A 19400-nucleotide genomic window follows, 5' to 3' on the forward strand; every position below is an offset into this window, starting at 1 on the left:
ACTGGCACTGAGATCAACCCCATTACATCCTCTTTCTCCAACCTCAATTGTGGCCGCCCTGGGAGTGACTCGGGGCAGGGGACCCAGGTGACCAAGATGCTGGGTGCTCAGTGGGGCAAAAAGGCAAAAGGAAGGTGGTAGAACTGCTGGTGCAAAACACCAACATTGTGTGCCACTGTTGAAAAGGAGAAAATAACGCCAGCCATACAGTTGTAGATTCTGTATGTATTATTCCATCTTTTACCCAGTAGAATAATTACCCAAATGTTACTGCATTCATCTTCCCAGATTGAGGAAGCAGAGGAAAATGTCCAAAAAGGGAAAAGTCTAGAAGGCTAGGGAAAAAAAAGGCCTATCATATCTGACAGTGCTAACACTGTATTCAATTATCATCAAGCAACTGATGGTCTCCAGGAGCAACAGAGACAAGAATAAGCAAGGAAAAATGTGAGAACCACAAAAAAGCACATTGGCCTAGTTTATTCTTCCAAAGCTACTGGGAGTGGACTGCAGATATATGATCTTGTTTCTGACTTTGGTGGCTTCTCTGAGAGGTTCAAAGTTCTGGCCAACCAATACAAATCATATACCCCACCCTGGAAATCAAGATTGAAAGTGAATTACAAAACCTCAAGAGCTATATGAAAAGGATTAAACCAATGGTGAGAGATAGAGTTTATTTCCTCAAGGGGGCCCTACAGGGACCACCAAAGAAAATCTTGGTAGATGTGAATGCAGCAGTACTAGATACAGATTTTGGAACTTATCCTTTTGTAGCCTCTTTGAATCGTACAGTTGGAGGTGTCTATACCCAGTTGGCTATGCCCCCTCAAAATGCTGGAGATGTGATGGGGTTGTGAAAGCTTACACACTCAAGTTGGCACTGGTGCCTTCCCTACTTAGCAAAACAATGAAATTGGAGAATTATTACAAATACAAGGTGGAGAGTTTGGGGTAATCACTGAAAGGAAAAGAAAGTGTAGCTAGTTGGACCTCATTTTGCTCAAATATGCTCCTATGATTAGTGAATTTCCTGCATTGGCACTTCCAAATTGAATATTTTGGGCATGTTTATGGAAATCAAAGTTGGAGTTGCTTACAAGTTAGATGGTGAAATTATACCTCATTTCCTAGCAAACCAAGAAGTCTTAAATAAAATTGAAGTTCAATGTAAGACTCTCCTAGATTGGAGCACAGATATATCAATGCAAGGACATTTAAAGAACTACCTGTTAATGCACAAAATTACATTCAATTTATTGAAGATGAGCTTTAAATTCCAGGTAAATGGATCAGTGTAAGGAAATCCAGAGTCTATGATTCAATTCTTTTAAGGATTTCCAGTAACATAAGAAACACTCCTTGAGGGGATCCCTGGATGGCTCAGTGGTTCAGCGCCTGCCTTCGGCCCAGGGCCTGATCCTGGAGACCCGGGATCGAGTCCTACGTCAGGCTCCCTGCATGGAGCCTGTTTCTCCCTCTGCCTGTGTCTCGTCTCTGCCTCTCTCTCTCTCTCTCTCTTTCTCCCTCTCTCTCATGTCTCTCATGAATAAATAAATTAAAAATCTTAAAAAAAAAAAAAAGGCAACACTCCTTGAGGTGGGGGAGGAGGGTGTATTTCATTTATGATCAGCAAATTTCAAGAATAAAGACATTTAAGTCAGTTTTAACCCTTACAATTGTTTCCAAACATTTAAGATGGCTGGCTGGTGTGGAGAGAAACTATGGTGTGTTTCAGTGTCAGCCACCTTCACTGGCAGAATCGCTGAGTCATATGTTTCTCCTGAGCTGCTCACAGTCGATGTTTTCTTTCAGTCTTTAGAAATAGTGTGATCCAGGGACGCCTGGGTGGTTCAGTGGTTGAGCATCTGCCTTCAGCTCAGTGTGTGATCCCGGGGTCTTGGGATCAAGTCCCGCATTGGGCTCTCCACAGACAGCCTGCTTCTCCCTCTGCCTATGTCTCTGTCTCTCTCTGTGTCTCTCATGAAAAAATCAATAAATAGTCTTTTTTTAATTCTAAAAAAAAAGGAAGAATGTGATTCATGTTGTTTGAAATCTAAAATAGAGTTCTTACAGTGTAGCTTTTCTTCATTACTGTCATTGTGTTCTTAGGTTTTCCTCTATTAATTAGTAAAAGCAATTAATGCGGTTTTGCACAAATATTGTTTACATTCTGGTTATTCAATGTGTAATCTTTGCTGTTAGAAAAAAAATGATGAAAAGAAGGGGTCTGTACACTTTTGTAATGCAATAAATTCTTTTTAACTTGTGAACTGTTAATTTTCTGCTGAGACCATTGCAAATTTGAGCTTTGGCAGGAAGGGGGGATGATATCCATGTATCCTTTAATTTGTACAGAACACAAAACTTATTTTTCTCAACAAGTTATTTAATACATTTAGCATTTAATTAAACTTTCAGAGAAAGGTATTCCCTAAAACAACAATCTTAATGTTGAAATATATGTATTATTAAAATATTGTTGTGTTATGTGGTGGATATTTTTCTTTAATTATGGGCATTAACTCAGAAATGTACAGCTGTCCTTTTTTAACTTACCATTATTTCTAAATTCAGTGGATTGATTTTTCAACATTATGCCTGTTGGTATGCCTACAGAAATCATCTAAAAGTGTCCAAATGAACCCAAATTGTCAGTCACAATTTTGATTATGCCTTTATTTTTTTCTTTCTTTGAAAAGGAGAGATGTTGCTCTGACAATTAAGCATAACAAACTGTTTTGAAGGTTATCTTTCCATGAGCTATATTAAATGTTTAAATTAGCTGCCACTTAAAATTATTTTATTAGGGGGCGGGGCAAAATGGCAGGAGAGTAGGGTCCCCAAGTCACCTGTCCCCCAACTTACCTAGATAACTTTCAAATCATCCTGAAAACCTATGAATTCGGCCTGAGATTTAAAGAGAGAACAGCTGGAATGCTACAGAGAGAAGAGTTCACGCTTCTATCAAGGTAGGAAGGCGGAAAAATAAATAAATAAATAAGCATCCAGTGGGGGAGGGGCCCACAAGGAGCCAGGCTAAGGGGGGCAGTGAGAACCTCTAGGACAGGAAAGCCCAGGCCGGGAGAAGCAGGAACTTTACCAATCTTCCCGGAGGGAAAGAGGCTCGCAGGGAACTCGGGCAGGATCCCAGGAGGGGCAGTGGAGCCTCCAAGTTCCCGGGGTCACTAACAGAGGAGGGGCGCCTGGAGAGAGCGTGGAAAAGGGCTGGAGCTCGCCCAGTGGGGGCTCTGTGTGCAGAGGGCCACGCCGCCCGGGATGCAATCCCAGCGGCACAGGCCCCAATCTCAGGGCACCGGGGGACACAGCCCAGGATCCTGTACTCCCCTTGGGACAGGCGGAGGCCAGGAGGACACAGGACAGCGAGGACGCTCCTGCTGCTGGGCGCCCCTAGCTGTGCAGATCAGCGCCCCCCACCCCCAGAGCATCCAGGCCCCTGCAGATTGGAAGCTGCAGGAGTTACTGCGGGAGCTGCCTCTAGAGCTGGAGAGCTGGCCACTGCCACTGTTGTTGTTCCTCCCTGTGCCACCGTGTGCCGGGATGAGCGGGGTCACCAGGGAATGGGGCCTCACATGATAATCAGCTCCCACTGAGCCATACACCTGGCAGGGGGCAGGGCATCTCCCCCAGGTGCACTCACCTGAGAATCAGCACAGCTGGCCCCTCCCCCCGGAGACCAGCTGGAAGGACAGGGGAAGAGCAAGTTCTTGGCTGAGCAGCACTGGAAAGTTCCAGGGGAAGTCGAGGGATTTACAGTATATAGAATCAGAGGATACCCCTCCTTGTTTTGTTTTGTTTTGTTTTGTTTTGTTTTTGTTGTGTGTGTGTTTTTGTTCTTTGTTTTCCCTTTTTCTCTCTTTTTTTTCATTCCTCTTTCCAGTACAACTTATTTTCAGCTGCTCTGCACTGAGCAAAATGACTAGAAGGAAGAACTCACCACAAAAGAAAGAATAAGAAACAGTACTCTCTCCCACAGAGCTACAGAATTTGGATTACAATTCTATGTCAGAAAGCCAATTCAGAATCACAATTATAAAGCTACCGGTGGCTCTGGAAAAAAGCATAAAGGATTCAAGAGACTTCATGACTGCAGAATTTAGACCTAATCAGGCCGAAATTAAAAATCAATTAAATGAGATGCAACCAAACTGGAGGCCCTAACGACGAGGGTTAACGAGGTAGAAGAATGAGTGAGTGACATAGAAGACAAGTTGATGGCAAGGAAGGAAGCTGAGGAAAAAAGAGAAAAATAATTTAAAAATTATGAGGAAAGGTTAAGGGAAATAAATGACAACCTCAGAAGGAAAAATCTATGCTTAATTGGGGTTCCAGAGGGCGCCAAAAGGGACAGAGGACCAGAAAGTATATTTGAACAAATCATAGCTGAGAACTTCCTAACTTGAGGAAGGAAACAGGCATTCAGATCCAGGAGATAGAGAGATCCCCCTGCTAAAATCAATAAAAACTGTTCAACACCCCGACATTTAATAGTGAAACTTGCAAATTCCAAAGATAAAGAGAAGATCCTTAAAGCAACAAGAGACAGAAATCCCTAACCTTTATGGGGAGAAGTATTAGGTTAACAGCAGACCTCTCCACAGACACCTGGCAGGCCAGAAAGGGCTGGCAGGATATATTCAGGGTCCTCAATGAGAAGAAAATGCAGCCAAGAATACTTTATCCAGCAAGGTTCTCATTCAGAATAGGAGAGATAAAGAGCTTCCTCCAAGATAGGCAGAAACTGAAAGAATATGTGACCACCAAACCAGCTCTGCAAAAAATATTAAGAGGGACTCTGTAAAAGAAAGAGGAAGTCCAAGGAAACAATCCACAAAAATGGAGACTTAATAGGTATCATGATGACACTAAATTCATATCTTTCAATAGTAACTCTGAACATGAATGGGCTTAATGATCCCATCAAAAGATGCAGGGTTTCAGACTGGATAAAAAAGCAAGACCCATCTATTTGCTGTCTACAAAGAGACTCATTTTAGACCTAAGGACACCTACAGCCTGAAAATAAAAGGTTAGAGAACATTTACCATTCAAATGGTCCTCAAAAGAATGCAGGGGTAGCAATCCTCATATCAGATAAAGTTAAACTTTATCCCAAAGACTGTAGTAAGAGATGAAGAGGGACACTATATCATATTTAAAGGATCTATCCAACAAGAGGACCTAACAATCATGAATATTTATGCCCCTAATGTGGGAGCTGTCTAGTATTTCAATCAATTAATAACCAAAGTTAAGACATACTTACATAATAATACACTAATACTGGGAGATTTTAACATGCCGCTTTCTGTAAATAACAGATTTTCTAAGCACAACATCTCCAAAGAAACAAGAGCTTTAAATGATACACTGGACCAGATGGATTTCACAAATATTTACAGAACTTTACATCCAAACGCAACTGAATACACATTCTTCTCAAGTGCACATGGAACTTTCTCCAGAATAGAGCACATACTGGGTCACAAATTAGGTCTTAACCCATACCAAAAGATTGGGATTGTCCCCTGCATATTTTCAAATCATAATGCTTTGAAACTAGAACTCAATCACAAGAAGAAATTTGGAAGAAATTCAAACACGTAGAGGTTAAAGAGCATCCTGCTAAAAGATGAAAGGGTCAACCAGGAAATTAGAGAAGAATTAAAAAGATTCATGGAAACTAATGAGAATGAAGATACAACCGTTCAAAATCTTTGGGATACAGCTAAAGCAGTCCTGAGAGGGAAATACATCACAAAACAAGCTCCCTCAAAAAACTGGAAAGAACTCAAATACACAAGCTAACCTTGCACCTAAAGGAACTGGAGAAAGAACAGCAAATAAAACCTACACCCAACATAAGAAGAGATTAATAAAGATTCAAGCAGAACTCAATAAAATAGAGACCAGAAGAACTGTGGAACAGATCAACAAAATCAGGAGTTGGTTCTTTGAAAGAATAATAAGATAGATAAACCATTAGCCAGACTTATTAAAAACAAAAAAGACTCTGATAAAATCATGAATGAAAAAGGAGACATCACCAAGGAATGAAAACGACTTTACCAAGGAAATACAAACGACTTTAAAAATATATTATGAGCAGCTTTATGCCAAGGAAATACAAACGACTTTAAAAACATATTATGAGCAGCTATATGCCAATAAATTAGGCAATCTAGAAGAAATGGACGCATTTCTGGAAAACCACAAACTACCAAAACAGGAACAGGAAGAAATAAAAAACCTGAACAGGCCGATAACCAGGAAGTAAATTAAAGCAGTCATCAAAAACCTCCCAAGACACAAAAGTCCAGGGCCAGAAGGCTTCTCAGGGGAATTCTATCAAATGCTTATAGAAGAAACAATACCTATTCTACTAAAGCTGTTCAGAAAGATAGAAAGAGATGAAATACTTCCAAACTCGTTCTATGAGGCCAGCATCACCTTAATTCCAAAACCAGATGAAGACCCCACCAAAAAGGAGAATTATAGACCAATATCCCTGATGAACACAGATGCAAAAATTCTCAACAAGATACTAGCCAATAGGATCCAATAGTACATTAAGAAGATTATTCACCATGACCAAGTGGGATTTATCCCCGGGATCCAAGGCTGGTTCAACACTCATAAAGCAATAATGTGATAGATCATATCAACAAGAAAGAAAACAAGAACCATATGATCCTCTCAATAGATGCAGAGAAAGCATTTGACAAAATACAGCATCCATTCCTGATCAAAACTCTTCAGAGTGTAGGGATAGAGGGAACATTCCTCAGCATCTTAAAAGCCATCTACAAAAAGCCCACAGCAAATATCATTCTCAATGGGGAAACACTGGGAGCCTTTCCCCTAAGATCAGGAACAAGACAGGGATGTCCACTCTCACCACTGCTATTCAACATAGTACTGGAAGTCCTAGCCTCAGCAATCAGGCAACAAAAAGAAATAAAAGACATTCAAATTGGCAAAGAATAAGTCAAACTATCCCTCTTTGCAGATGACATGATACTGTACGTAGAAAACCCAAAAGACTCCACCTCAAGATTGCTAGAATTTATACAGCAATTCAGCAGTGTGGCAGGATACAAAATCAATGGCCAGAAATCAGTGGCATTTCTATACACTAACAAGGAGACTGAAGAAAGAGAAATTAAGGAGTCAATCCCATTTACTATTGCACCCAAAAGCATTAGATAGCTAGGAATAAACCTAACCAAAGAGGTAAAGTATCTATACCATAAAAACTATAGAACACTTCTGAAAGAAACTGAGGAAGACACAAAGAGATGGAAAAATATTCCATGCTCATGGATTGGAAGAATTAATATTGTGAAAATGTCAATGCTACCCAGGGCAATTTACACATTCAATGCAATCCCTATCAAAATACCATGGACTTTCTTCAGAGAGTTGGAAAAAATCATCTGAAGATTTGTATGGAATCAGGAAAGACCCCGAATAGCCAGGGGAATTTTAAAAAAGAAAACCATAGCTGGGGCATCACAATGCCAGATTTCAGGTTGTACTACAAAGCTGTGGTCATCAAGACAGTGTAGTACTGGCACAAAAACAGACACATAGATCAATGGAACAGAATAGAGAAGTCAGAAATGGCCCTTCAACTCTAGGGTCAACTAATATTCGACAAAGCAGGAAAGACTATCCACTGGAAAAAAGACAGTCTCCTCAACAAATCGTGCTGGGAAAATTGGACAGCCACATGCAGAAGAATGAAACTAGACCATTCTCTTACACCATACACAAAGATAAACTCAAAATGGATGAAAGATCTGAATGTGAGACAAGATTCCATCAAAATCCTAGAGGAGAACACAGGCAACACCCTTTTTGAACTCGGCCACAGCAACTTCTTGCAAGATACATCTATGAAGGCAAGGGAAACAAAAGCAAAAATGAATTATTGGGACTTAATCAAGATAAAAACTTCTGCACAGCAAAAGAAACAGTCAACAAAACTAAAAGACAACCTACAGAATGGGAGAAGATATTTGCAAATAACATATCAGATAAAGGGCTAGTATCCAAGATCTATAAAGAACTTATTAAACTCAACAGCAAAGAAACAAACAATCCAATCATGAAATGGGCAAAAGACATGAACAGAAATTTCACAGAGGAAGACACAGACATGGCCAACAAACACATGAGAAAATGCTCCACATCACTTGTCATCAGGGAAATACAAATCAAAACCACAATGAGATACCACCTCACACCAGTGTGAATGGGGAAAATTAACAAGACAGGAAACAACAAATGTTGGAGAGGATGCGGAGAAAGGAGAACCCTCTTGCACTGTTGGTGGGAATGTGAACTGGTGCAGCCACTCTGGAAAACTGTGTGGAGGTTCCTCAAAGAGTTAAAAATAGAACTGCCCTAGGACCCAGCAATTGCACCTCTGGGGATTTATCCCAAAGATACAGATGCAGTGAAACGCCGGGACACCTGCACCTCAATGTTGATAGCAGCAATGTCCACAATAGCCAAACTGTGGAAGGAGCCTCGGTGTCCATCGAAAGATGAATGGATAAAGAAGCTGTGGTCTATGTATACAATGGAATATTACTCAGCCATTAGAAACGACAAATACCCACCATTTACTTCAACGTGGATGGAACCGGAGGGTATTATGCTGAGTGAAATAAGTCAATCGGAGAAGGACAAACATTATATGGTCTCATTCATTTGGGGAATATAAAAAATAGTGAAAGGGAGTAAAGGGGAAAGGAGAGAAAATGAGTGAAAATATCAGTGAGGATGACAGAACATGAGACACTCCTAACTCTGGGAAAGGAAGAAGGGGGGTGGAAAGGGAGGTGGGTGGGGGGGATGGGGTGACTGGGTGACAGGCACTAAGGGGGACACTTGATGGGATGAGCACTAGGTGATATGCTACATGTTGTAAAATTGAACTCCAATTTTAAAAAAAAGGTATTATACCATCAATAGCTGATTAAAAAGAACCAAATACTTCTATTAAAAAAATAAATAATAATAATAATAAGGCAAATGCTCAGCTACATATTACTAAAAGTGGCTATTAAGTTAAATTTATTAAGTTGTTTATTAAATTAAAATAGCTATTAAAGTAGCTATTCAGAACTACTCATCCCTCAAAAGTTATAATTTTACTATAGAATTCAGTAAACCAACCAGTATACATAACAGTAAAAGATTGTAAGAGTCTTTTCAGAAGGAAAAATAAGAACAGATGATGCAAGTTCATATGTTGGAGCAAGACAAGGGAGTAAGCAGGAGGGGAGAGCATATAATCCTAAAATATACATGTAGAAGAAGGTACTAATATTTTTTTCTAATTATCCCCCTGTTTAAAAAGTAAAAGTTCCACTTACACTTAAGCCTGAAGATTTCAGTGAGAATGGGGAAGATTTCAATTTTTTTAACTGCAGTTAAGATTAATAGAATTTTATAGAACAGAGACTAGTTATATATGAACATCTATGGAAACATGCTGTGAGCCTGGTACCTCTAACCCAGCACATTGATGGCCAAATGGCACTTCAAACTAATTCTGGTTCAATTTCCTAGAAAAATGGCACCATCTGCTGGTTGGGCAAAGGCAGAAGTCATTGACCTGACCTGTTCAGTGAAATCAATGCCATACTGCAAAACTTTCAGGATTCGTCTCTGGGAAGTGATGAATGGATACGTTCTATGGATGTTTATCACTTGGGCAGAGGAGACAGATAGGCTCTTTCATTTCAATGCCTTAAAATGTTATGAGCTGCTCTGAATGCTTCTTCTTGCTTTTTTAGCAAAGAGTGGCAATATTAACCAAGCTGTCAAGGGTAACAAGACCAGAGTAGACTACTCTTTTCCAACTCACCACTGCATGCCCCCCATCATTTATTGAACAAAGTTCTAATAACTCTGCATTCAGATTTGCTTTGCTCTTATAGAAACATCCAATTATTTGGTGATAAGTTCAACAGAACGATATATTTGTTATGTCCTCAAGGAGGAGACAACCAACATTTCAAATCTTCAAATCTTCAAGTGGCCTCAATATAGCCACAGATTTAAGAGGGTGATGTGCCCAGAACAGACACAGACACTCTGGACAAATGAAGATGTATATATTCCTCTCTGGTTTCTTAACCTGGTGGGTGATATGAAACCCAAGAAGTTAAAACTGTCTCCATTTTTTTTTTTTTTTTTTTGCATCCTTTCTCTTAAACCCTATACCGGTTCTCTCCTGACTTACTCTGAGTGGCAACATGGTCCCCTAAGAAAGAAATCACTTCAACTCTGTTATGGGTTAAATTGTATCCTCCAAAATTCTTATCTTGTAGTCCTACCCCTAGAATCTCCGACTGACTATATTTGGAGATAGGGTCTTTAAAGAGGTAATTAAGGTAAAATGAGATCATTAGGTTGGGTCTCAATCTAATGTGACTCATGTCCTTAAAAGAAGAGCAAGTTAGGACATACTTGCAGAGAACAAAGACCATGTGAAGACAGAGATGGAAGAGGGTCATCTGCAAGCCAACCATGGTCACGCAAACACAGAGAAAGCCCCTTCCTTATTCAAGTAGCTGGTTAGAGATTTAAGTCATTCAACCGAGACTCGGTGGGGAGGGGGGGGGTCTCTATTTCAATCTCTTTTCTGATGACCTAGTTTGCCTGAGAACTTTCATATTCCTTTAATGCAAATCCATCCCACCTTTGACACCTGGCCACAGTGGAATCAAGTTCATGTCTCTCTCTCAGCTCCCTTGGTTTCTGGAGAATCCATTTGTGCTCTGTCCAGGTGTTTATACCTATCATCTCTGCCACAGATGGAAATTGTCTCCTCTTGTCCTTTTTCCCATTAATCTAATCTGTACAATTGTTTTATATAACACAGAGACCAACATCAGCCACCCGTAAACACACACACACACACACACACACACACACACACACACACAACCATACCCAGCTCACTCCATTACCTTCTGAACTAACAGGAGCCTCAGGGGTTTCTCCCCCCCTTCCCCTCCCTACATCTAGGTACTCTGCTTCAGTAAACTCAGTGAACTCTCAGAGTAATGCATATCTAAATTTTAAAAATAAGAGCACAAAGAGGCACAGAAGCAAAATGACTTACCCAAGGCCACACAATAAATGGATGAACCAGAATTTGAACCCAGGCATAACTCCAGAGTTTGTGTGCTTAATGGCTATATTTTATTACTAACAATGATTAATGTTTCTTGAGGATGTACTCTGCACCAGATATTGTCCTAAGCAGAACCTAGCTACCACTCTGGGAGATAAGTATTAGTATGAGCTCCATTTTTCAGTTGAGAAAACTGGATGTGTTACAGTCTTTACACCTTATCTAGTCAATCATTCACTTGATTGGCTATGTGATAGAGGGAATTTTTTGCTTTGTCTTCATTTTCTGAAACTTATTTTTTAAATACTTGCTTGTATCGACAATAATATTCACTTTTTTGGATGTAGTGTCCTGTTGACAAGTGCACAGAGGCATGTACTCACCACCACAATCAAGATACAGAATAGTTCCATCACCCCTAAAATTCCCTTCTGTTGCTCATTAGTAATCAAACATGTCCCAGTCCCATCCTCTGGCAACCCGGGATCTGCTTTCTGGCCTTGTAATTTGTCTTAAAACAACCCGGGCCTGGCTATTTCTACATCACCCCCTTCTCTGCACTGTAATGTGATTATGTTTATAAGCTTCAAAATATTGAACTACTGTGAACATTTGGAATAAATGTCTTTGGTCATGGTGGATTTTCTCCTAGTACACTGTTGGAATCCATTTGCTGGTATTTTATTAAGATTTTGCATCAACAGTTATAAGTGAGGTTAGTGTGTGGTTTCCTTTCTTGTGCTATCCTGGTCAGGTATTAGATCAGTGTCATACTGGCCTAATAAAATAACGGGATGCTTCCTTTTCCCCTGTGGCACATACCAGTTAAAATAACATCAGAATCGGGGCACCTAGATAGCTCAATGGGTTGAGTGTCAGACCCTTGATTTCAGCTCAGGTTGTGATCTCAGGGTTGTGAGATCAAACTCTGCATCAGGCTTTGACCTCACCACAGAGTTTGCCTGAGATTCTCTCCCTCTACTCCTCCTCTGCTCAAGCTCTCTTATACACTCACTCTCTCTCTAAAATGAACGAATAAAATCTTTTTTAAAAAATAACATCTGATTCATCTTTTCCAGAGAGGCTTGTCAGGTACCTTTTTGACAAGTAAAACAGGTTTTCTGACACAAGATGCAGACACAGTTCATCTCTGCCCCCACACAGGGCTTCCTCCATTTCTACCACTCACTTTATTTTCCTCACTGACCTTATCCCTTCCTTCTGCTCCTCCCCAGTGTCTTGCCTTTTCAGTACTCCCCTCCTTTCACCTGAAAAATGCCAGTTATAGCATATTTAATTTTCTCATTTGCATATGTTACATTATTGAGTTCATTTGAAATTACAAAACTTTTCACCAGATTAATTTTTTCTTTCCTTTTCTTTTCCTTTTTTATTTTTTTTAGAGGGGGAGCAAGGGGAGGGGAAGCGGGAAAGGGAGCAAGACAATCTCAAGTAGGCTCCATGGCCAGCATGGAGACCAACATGGAGCTCAATTTCATGACCCTGATATCATGACTTGTGCCAAAACCAAGAATTGGACACTTAGCCAACAGAGCCACCCAGGTGCCCCCAAATTAATTATTTCAAAACAATATTTCTTAGTGAGAGAAAGGTAGCCACAGGGTATGAAAGCCTACAGGGTATTTCCCAGCATGCCACGGCCAACCTAATTCCACTCTCTGGTTTTTGTTCCATATTATGAAGAGAGGAGCTGGGGAGCAAATATAAGACTATAAAGATTTTGTGCAACAGCAGTTATGTTCATAGAAGCAAGAGTAAATGGGGAACAGAAATAATTCTGTGACTGAAAGTGCAAGGGTGGTAGATGCAGGAAATCTCATGGTGTGAAATGTCTATTTAACAGTTTGTACAGATCTGGCCTCAAAGTGAAGTCAGCTGCTTTTAAAGCCTCAAGACTATTTTCTGATAATGGTATGTTATAAAGTATTTCATTTTTTACAATTCTATCAACTGTATTTAGGATGACTGAATCTCACTTTGTTTTTGCCTTGAAAAGTAAACTGTGAAGGGGCCCCTTTAACATTTTGGTTTGTTGTTTTGTTTTGTTTTGTTTTACAATTTTCTCTAGGGTAATAAGCACTAAAAGGTTAATTTAAATAAATTTTGAATGTGAATCTATTATATTTGCTTTTAAGACCACACAGAGATTTAATTTATACTCCTCTTGTATTAAAAAAAAAAAAAGATGGCTATAATGTCAGAGAAATAAATTTGAATAATGATATTGGGAGTCATAAGTCACTTTAAAAGTTGGTCCACAACAGGATTTGCTGTGATCTGGAAAAGTGTGGGCTGGCAGCTGTGCCGAGGAGGATGGTGTGTATCAACAGCATCGGCTTCACGATGCTGGCCAAGCTCTGCCATTCATTTGTTGACTCCTGCTCCCTCTGCTGGCTCCACAGCTCAGTGACCATCCCAGAGCAACCTATGTGTCAGGCCCAGAATGGGCCTCAGGAAATGGCAAAGACCATCACTAGTCAGTCAAAGACAAATACCATATGATTTCCCTAATAGGTGGAATTTAAGAAACAAAACAGAGGAACATAGGAGAAGGGAGAGAAAAATAAGATAGATCAAATCAGAGAGGGAGATAAACTATAAGAGACTCTAGGGAACAAAATGAGGGTTGCTGGTAAAGAGGAGGTTGGGGGATGAGGTAACTGGATGACGGGCATTAAGGAGGGCACGTGATGTGATGAGCACTGGGTGTTATATGCAATTGATGAATCACTGAACTCTATCTCTGAAACTAATAATACAGTCTATGTTAATTATTATTATTATTTTTTTAAAAGACTAGTACAAATAGGGAAGCTGAGTCCTACTGGGTAATAGATCTTATTCAAATTCACAAATTCAGTGCTGTGACCACAGGCTGTCCACTATGCCACACAACCCTCACAAATGCAAAATATTCATAGCTGTTCAAACATTCTAGCACTTAATGATATTCTTAACCTACTAATTTATAATCTATGCATAATGGTTGACATTTTAGCAGAATTAACATAAAGGTTTTTTTTAAAAGTTTTTACTACTGGTATTAGTGATATATATAACAAAAGTAATGACTCTCCGAAACAGTATGCTGAGCAAAACAAGCCAGACAGAAGATAGTTCATTCACAAGATTCCATTTATATGAAAGTTTGGTTGCCTGAAGCAGGAGAAACTTCAGTTGGCCATAAGAAAACCATTTGGGGTGATGGAAATATTTTATATCTTGATTGTAGCATTGGTTACACAGTCACACATGTTTGTTAAAACTCATTGAATTCTACATATCAAATGAATGCACTTTTTATTATAAATTACATGTCAATAAAGCTGATTTACAAGAAAATTCCAGGGGCACCTGGGTGGCTCAGTTGGTTAAGCATCAGACTCTTGATTTTGGCTCAGATCATTTATTCCAGGTCATGAGATCAAGACCTATGTCAGGCTCCACCCTGAGTGTAGAGCCTGCTTGAAGATTCTCTCTTCCTCTCACTCTGCCCCTGTTCATACCCTCTCTAAAAAAAAAAAAAAAATCTGTGCTAGTTAAATCATAAAATTTAATCTGTTCTTTCAATCTGAATACACTTGGACTCATTAAAATAAAGCAGAATAACAGATGCCATCTTCATTATTTAGCCAGAAACTTTTCCTTTAAAGAACAAAAATCTAGATCCAAAAGGCAGGGTTAGAGAGAGGAATCATTGTCTCTACATGTTCTAGTAGAAGAGAATCAGATGCCAAAGACATAACATTGACAGGAGAAATAAAATTATGACACGAATAGAGCACTGGATGAGAAAGTCTTCCCCGTCCCAACCTCTCCTATCTTGTGGCACTTTTTCATGCATGAACCAAAGGCCTGCATGCATGTGCAGAAGCAAAAGTAAGACAAAGAGAATGCAATGGAGTGCCTAGATCCTCAGGGAGGCATGTGCTCTAGGGTAGATATTCAGCTGGTGGATGGTACTGATTCAAAGCTTCTTCTCCACTGCAGATGACCTGGAGGATCCATTCTCTTTCTCGTGTAATAGCACCTACATTGCTGAGTGACCCTGTTTTCATCTGCCACTCTTCAGAAGCCCCCTACCATGATTATTACTTTATGGTACCAGGTATTATGCATGTGAATTAGGAGTTAGATGGAAAAACCTGTCCTGAATTCTGTGATCAAATTAGCTTGTAAAAAAGTGAACTAAATAAGTGTTTCCTATTATATCTATCTCTCCAAGAGAGGTATATTTTGTGTTTTATATTTTATTTGACCTCTATGTCATTGTTGGGAGACATTACTTTGGGCATGATGCAATCCAGAGAACACTAGGTCGTCTGAGACAGTTAAGAATGTGGCAGTAGCAACAGAGAGTAAACTCACAAGTTGGTAAATAAAGAATAACACATGCTATGCTTTCGGCACAGATACAGTCTTTATCTTATTTAATGCTCATATCAACCCTATTGTAGAGGTATTATTATTTACCCCATTTTATAGTTGGAGAAATTAAGGCAGAGAGAAATTTAGCAGCTTGGCCAAAGTTCTAGAATTAGTAAAGGTCAAGGCAGAAAGCAAACCCAGGCTGTCTGGACCCAAAGCTCATGCTTTTAATCATGTTACAGTGCCTCTTGGCAGAAGAAATGGGTGAGCACTTTAGACATTCACTACTCAAAGTGTGGCCCAAGGTTCAGCAGCATCACCATCAGCTGGGAGCTTGTCAAGACTATCCAGCCACAGGCCCCACCCCAGACCTACTAAATTAGAACTGGCATCTTAACAAGATCTTCAGGTGATTCATCAAAATTTGATAACCACTGCTCTAAACAAGAAAGGCTTAAGTATTTCTTGTTTTGGTTTTGTTTTAGTCCCAGACTCCATGGGTCCTGAGCATACTGTGCATAGGATTTCAAAGAGCTCATGGATGGATTCACGCTTACAAAATCCTGCCATACAGGGTTTGAAGATACTGGAACCAGTCCTTTGTGACTTCCGTGCATTATTGCATTTAATCCTTCTAAGCCCGATATTGACAACAGAAATTTGAAGAGGTTAACTTGCCCTAGTCATAGCTAGGAAGTGGTGATGCCAGGGTCAAATCTGAACATTCTGCTGCCAGGGCCAAGCTATCACACTTAGCTGCCTAGGGGTAACTCAGTCCCACAGATCTGGGACATCCCAACAGAATTTGCCCTCTCTGTGACAAGTTCATCTTCAACTAGAGTACAGTTCCGAAAGAAGCACTGATAGAGTGAGGAGGAAAAGGACCTAGAAGGAAGTTGGCTAGATGGATCCTAGCAATCCATGGATGGTGGATGTCCACCCAGATCACCCGACATATCTTCCTGACATATTTCCAACCTGCAGAGCCTCAGGTAACATGCTGATCTATGATTTGTGCCTACTGCACTATTATACTCTAAGCCAGATTGACAGATTCAGTATCATGAGCCAACTGATTAACTGGCAGAAGCCGCTTGGTGTTCAACATTGAAAAGGAGCCAGTTGAATATTGGTTTGATTAGTGATCAATTATAGAAGACCATGATTGATTAGCAATGTCTGTCCCCCAAGAGCACAGGATAACATAGCAATAGGAATGCCAGCGTCACTTATTTGCCACCTGGTACATTTAATCACTGTGTAACCCTCCTAGATTTTCATCCCTTTATTTAACACCCCTGCACTAAGTGTGAATTCTGTACACACACCAGAAATATTTTTATCCATCCTAATAGAATAAGGTACTTAACATGTCTGATGGAATAGAGAATTATTTAAAATATAGATAGATAGATAGACACCTTAGATACTTTATTTTCAATTAAAATACTTAAATATATATTAGCTAATATTGGTATTACCAAACTACCAAACCAATATCGGTTAATACCAATTTTTTGCTTCTGGGTCCACGTTTTGGAGCTTTCCATGGATTTTTTTTTCTTCATACTGCACTATCATTTAAAGATTGGCCCAAAGCAATCAGAAGATTTTTGACTGATTTTTTCCCCCATTATAACTGGCTTCCTCTCACATAGTCCAAAAGTTAAATTTTTATGGGAGATTCACCTCTATAGTCTTTCCAATCATTTGACTTAGTTTTCAGAGTAATAACTCTTTTCTTTCCCCCTTAAAAGTTACCAAACCACACAATATTCATTAAATTATATAATTTATGTAACAAGTGCAATTGGTACAGAGAGATTTGGGAAGAAGCACAACTGATTACTGGACACAACACTACTCAACTAGCTATAGGGAGTACCATCATTATGCTTTACAGAGAACTGGAGAGCATTAGTTACTCTGATGAGTAACTACTCTGATGAGTCAAGCCAGTGATGGCCAGTTAAGAAGAGTCTCCATTATGCTACCCTGAGACCTCCCTAGTGGCATTCAATTAAACAGGACTCTCTACTAACCAGAATTTCCAACATACGATTTCTTTCTTTTTTTTTTTAAGATTTTATTTATTCATTCATGAGAGACACAGAGAGAGAAAGGCAGAGACACAGGCAGAGGGAGAAGCAGGCTCCATGCAGGGAGCCCAAAGTGGGACTCAATCCTGGGACTCCAGGATCACGCCCTGGGCTGAAGGCAGGCACAAAACCGCTGAGCCACCCAGGGATCCCCAACCGCTGAGAGCCACCCAGGGATCCCCCAAACAGATGATTTCCGTAATTATGGTCATAAGTCGTTAAAGATCCTGATGCACCTTTGAGGAGTGTCTGGGTGGCTCAGTTGGTTGAGCAAATGACTCTTGGATTCAGCTCAGGTCATGATCTCATAGGTGGTGGGATCGAACCCTGTGTCAGTCTCCATGCTCAATGGGGAGTCTGCTGGGAGATTCTCTCCCTCTGTGCCCTCTCCTTGCACTTTCTCTCAAATAAAAAAATCTCTTTAAAAAAATATCTTGATGTAATTTTGAATTATAAAATAAAGGAAGACAAAAGATTAAACTATGTTTAGGAACTCCTTGTTGATATCTTCACTTTTTTTGGTCTTTTGACATTAGTTTGTGCTATCCTGTAATTTAGGAATCCTTGTAATACAGCTTTAATAATTTATGGAACAAAGAAAGGTTAAAAATACACATAAAACAAGTTTATTATCTCTATACTGTTTAAATAATTTTATTGCATTCACTATCCTGAAGAAAGAATTTCTCTTGGCCTCTATTAACAGAAACCAAAAATAATAGTGGATAGTCAAGGGTTGAAATGGCCACTCCATGGTCATCTGGAGCTCAGGCTCTTTCTTTCTGCTTCAATAACTTAATTGCAATTTCCATCCTCAGGTTTGCCTCAAGGTCCCAAGATGGCTGCTGCAACTCCACGTAGCATTCTGGGTAGATGAAAAGAAAATGAAGGAATTGGCACCAAAAGCTGTGCTTTCTAGGCAACTCTGCACCTTCAGAAAATTGTCTTTGGAAAGCCCCACTAGTAACCTCTGCAAAGTTATTATTTGTGTCTTTATCTACCTATGAATAAAATATCATTAACAGCTAGGCACATGGCCAGATCCAACAATTCTGAGTTCTCTCACTGAAGAAGAAAGAAAGAATAGATATTGAATAGACAATCAACAGTGCTTCCCATAAAATACAGTCCTCACAGGACATTCTTAAAACTTGATTATTTGATAAACAACTTATTTCCTGATTGTCTAGAGAAGAGGGAATTTATATTGTCGTGCATTTATTGATTTCCTGCTTTAGAAAAGTTGCTACAAGCACATTTTAAGCACCATGTAGAATATTTGTTTTATTCACTCTATATCCATTTCTATCCACACACTATGCAGGACATTAGTCTCGGGTGCCATCTCCAGTTCATGTGGATGCTGCTGTCATGAAAAGAATTCCACTTCTACAAAGTACATATTGTACACACTAAATTCTGCAGTTGTGAACTTTGAGAAGCTTTTAGAAGTCAAGCTTATTTCATCAACTTTTGCCAATCATTTGCATCTGAGAGCACTAAATGGTCTAGGGCAGGTAGCAAAAAGTAGCCAACTGGACTACCCAGGGTAGTCTACCTCCATTTTCTCTTTTCTAATCTTTAAAGAAGCCAATATTTATTATAAGGTTGCACTAAAGTCTCTCTTCTTCAGTCCAATCCAATATTTGTTATAGTGTTTCTTAGACTCATTTGGAAACACAATTCACTGAACATAAGCCCTGACTTTGTTAGAGGGTGAACCTGCCCCTAAAGGA

At 39.7% G+C, this 19400-nt stretch overlaps 1 pseudogene; it reads left to right on the plus strand.

Moving 5' to 3' along the window:
• The first annotated feature begins 264 nt into the window (after positions 1–264).
• LOC112922060 (adenylosuccinate synthetase isozyme 2-like) lies at positions 265–1366 on the plus strand (annotated as a pseudogene).
• Positions 1367–19400: the final 18034 nt, after the last annotated feature.

Source organism: Vulpes vulpes, chromosome 1 (genome assembly GCF_048418805.1).
Source record: "Vulpes vulpes isolate BD-2025 chromosome 1, VulVul3, whole genome shotgun sequence".
NCBI lineage: Eukaryota > Metazoa > Chordata > Mammalia > Carnivora > Canidae > Vulpes > Vulpes vulpes.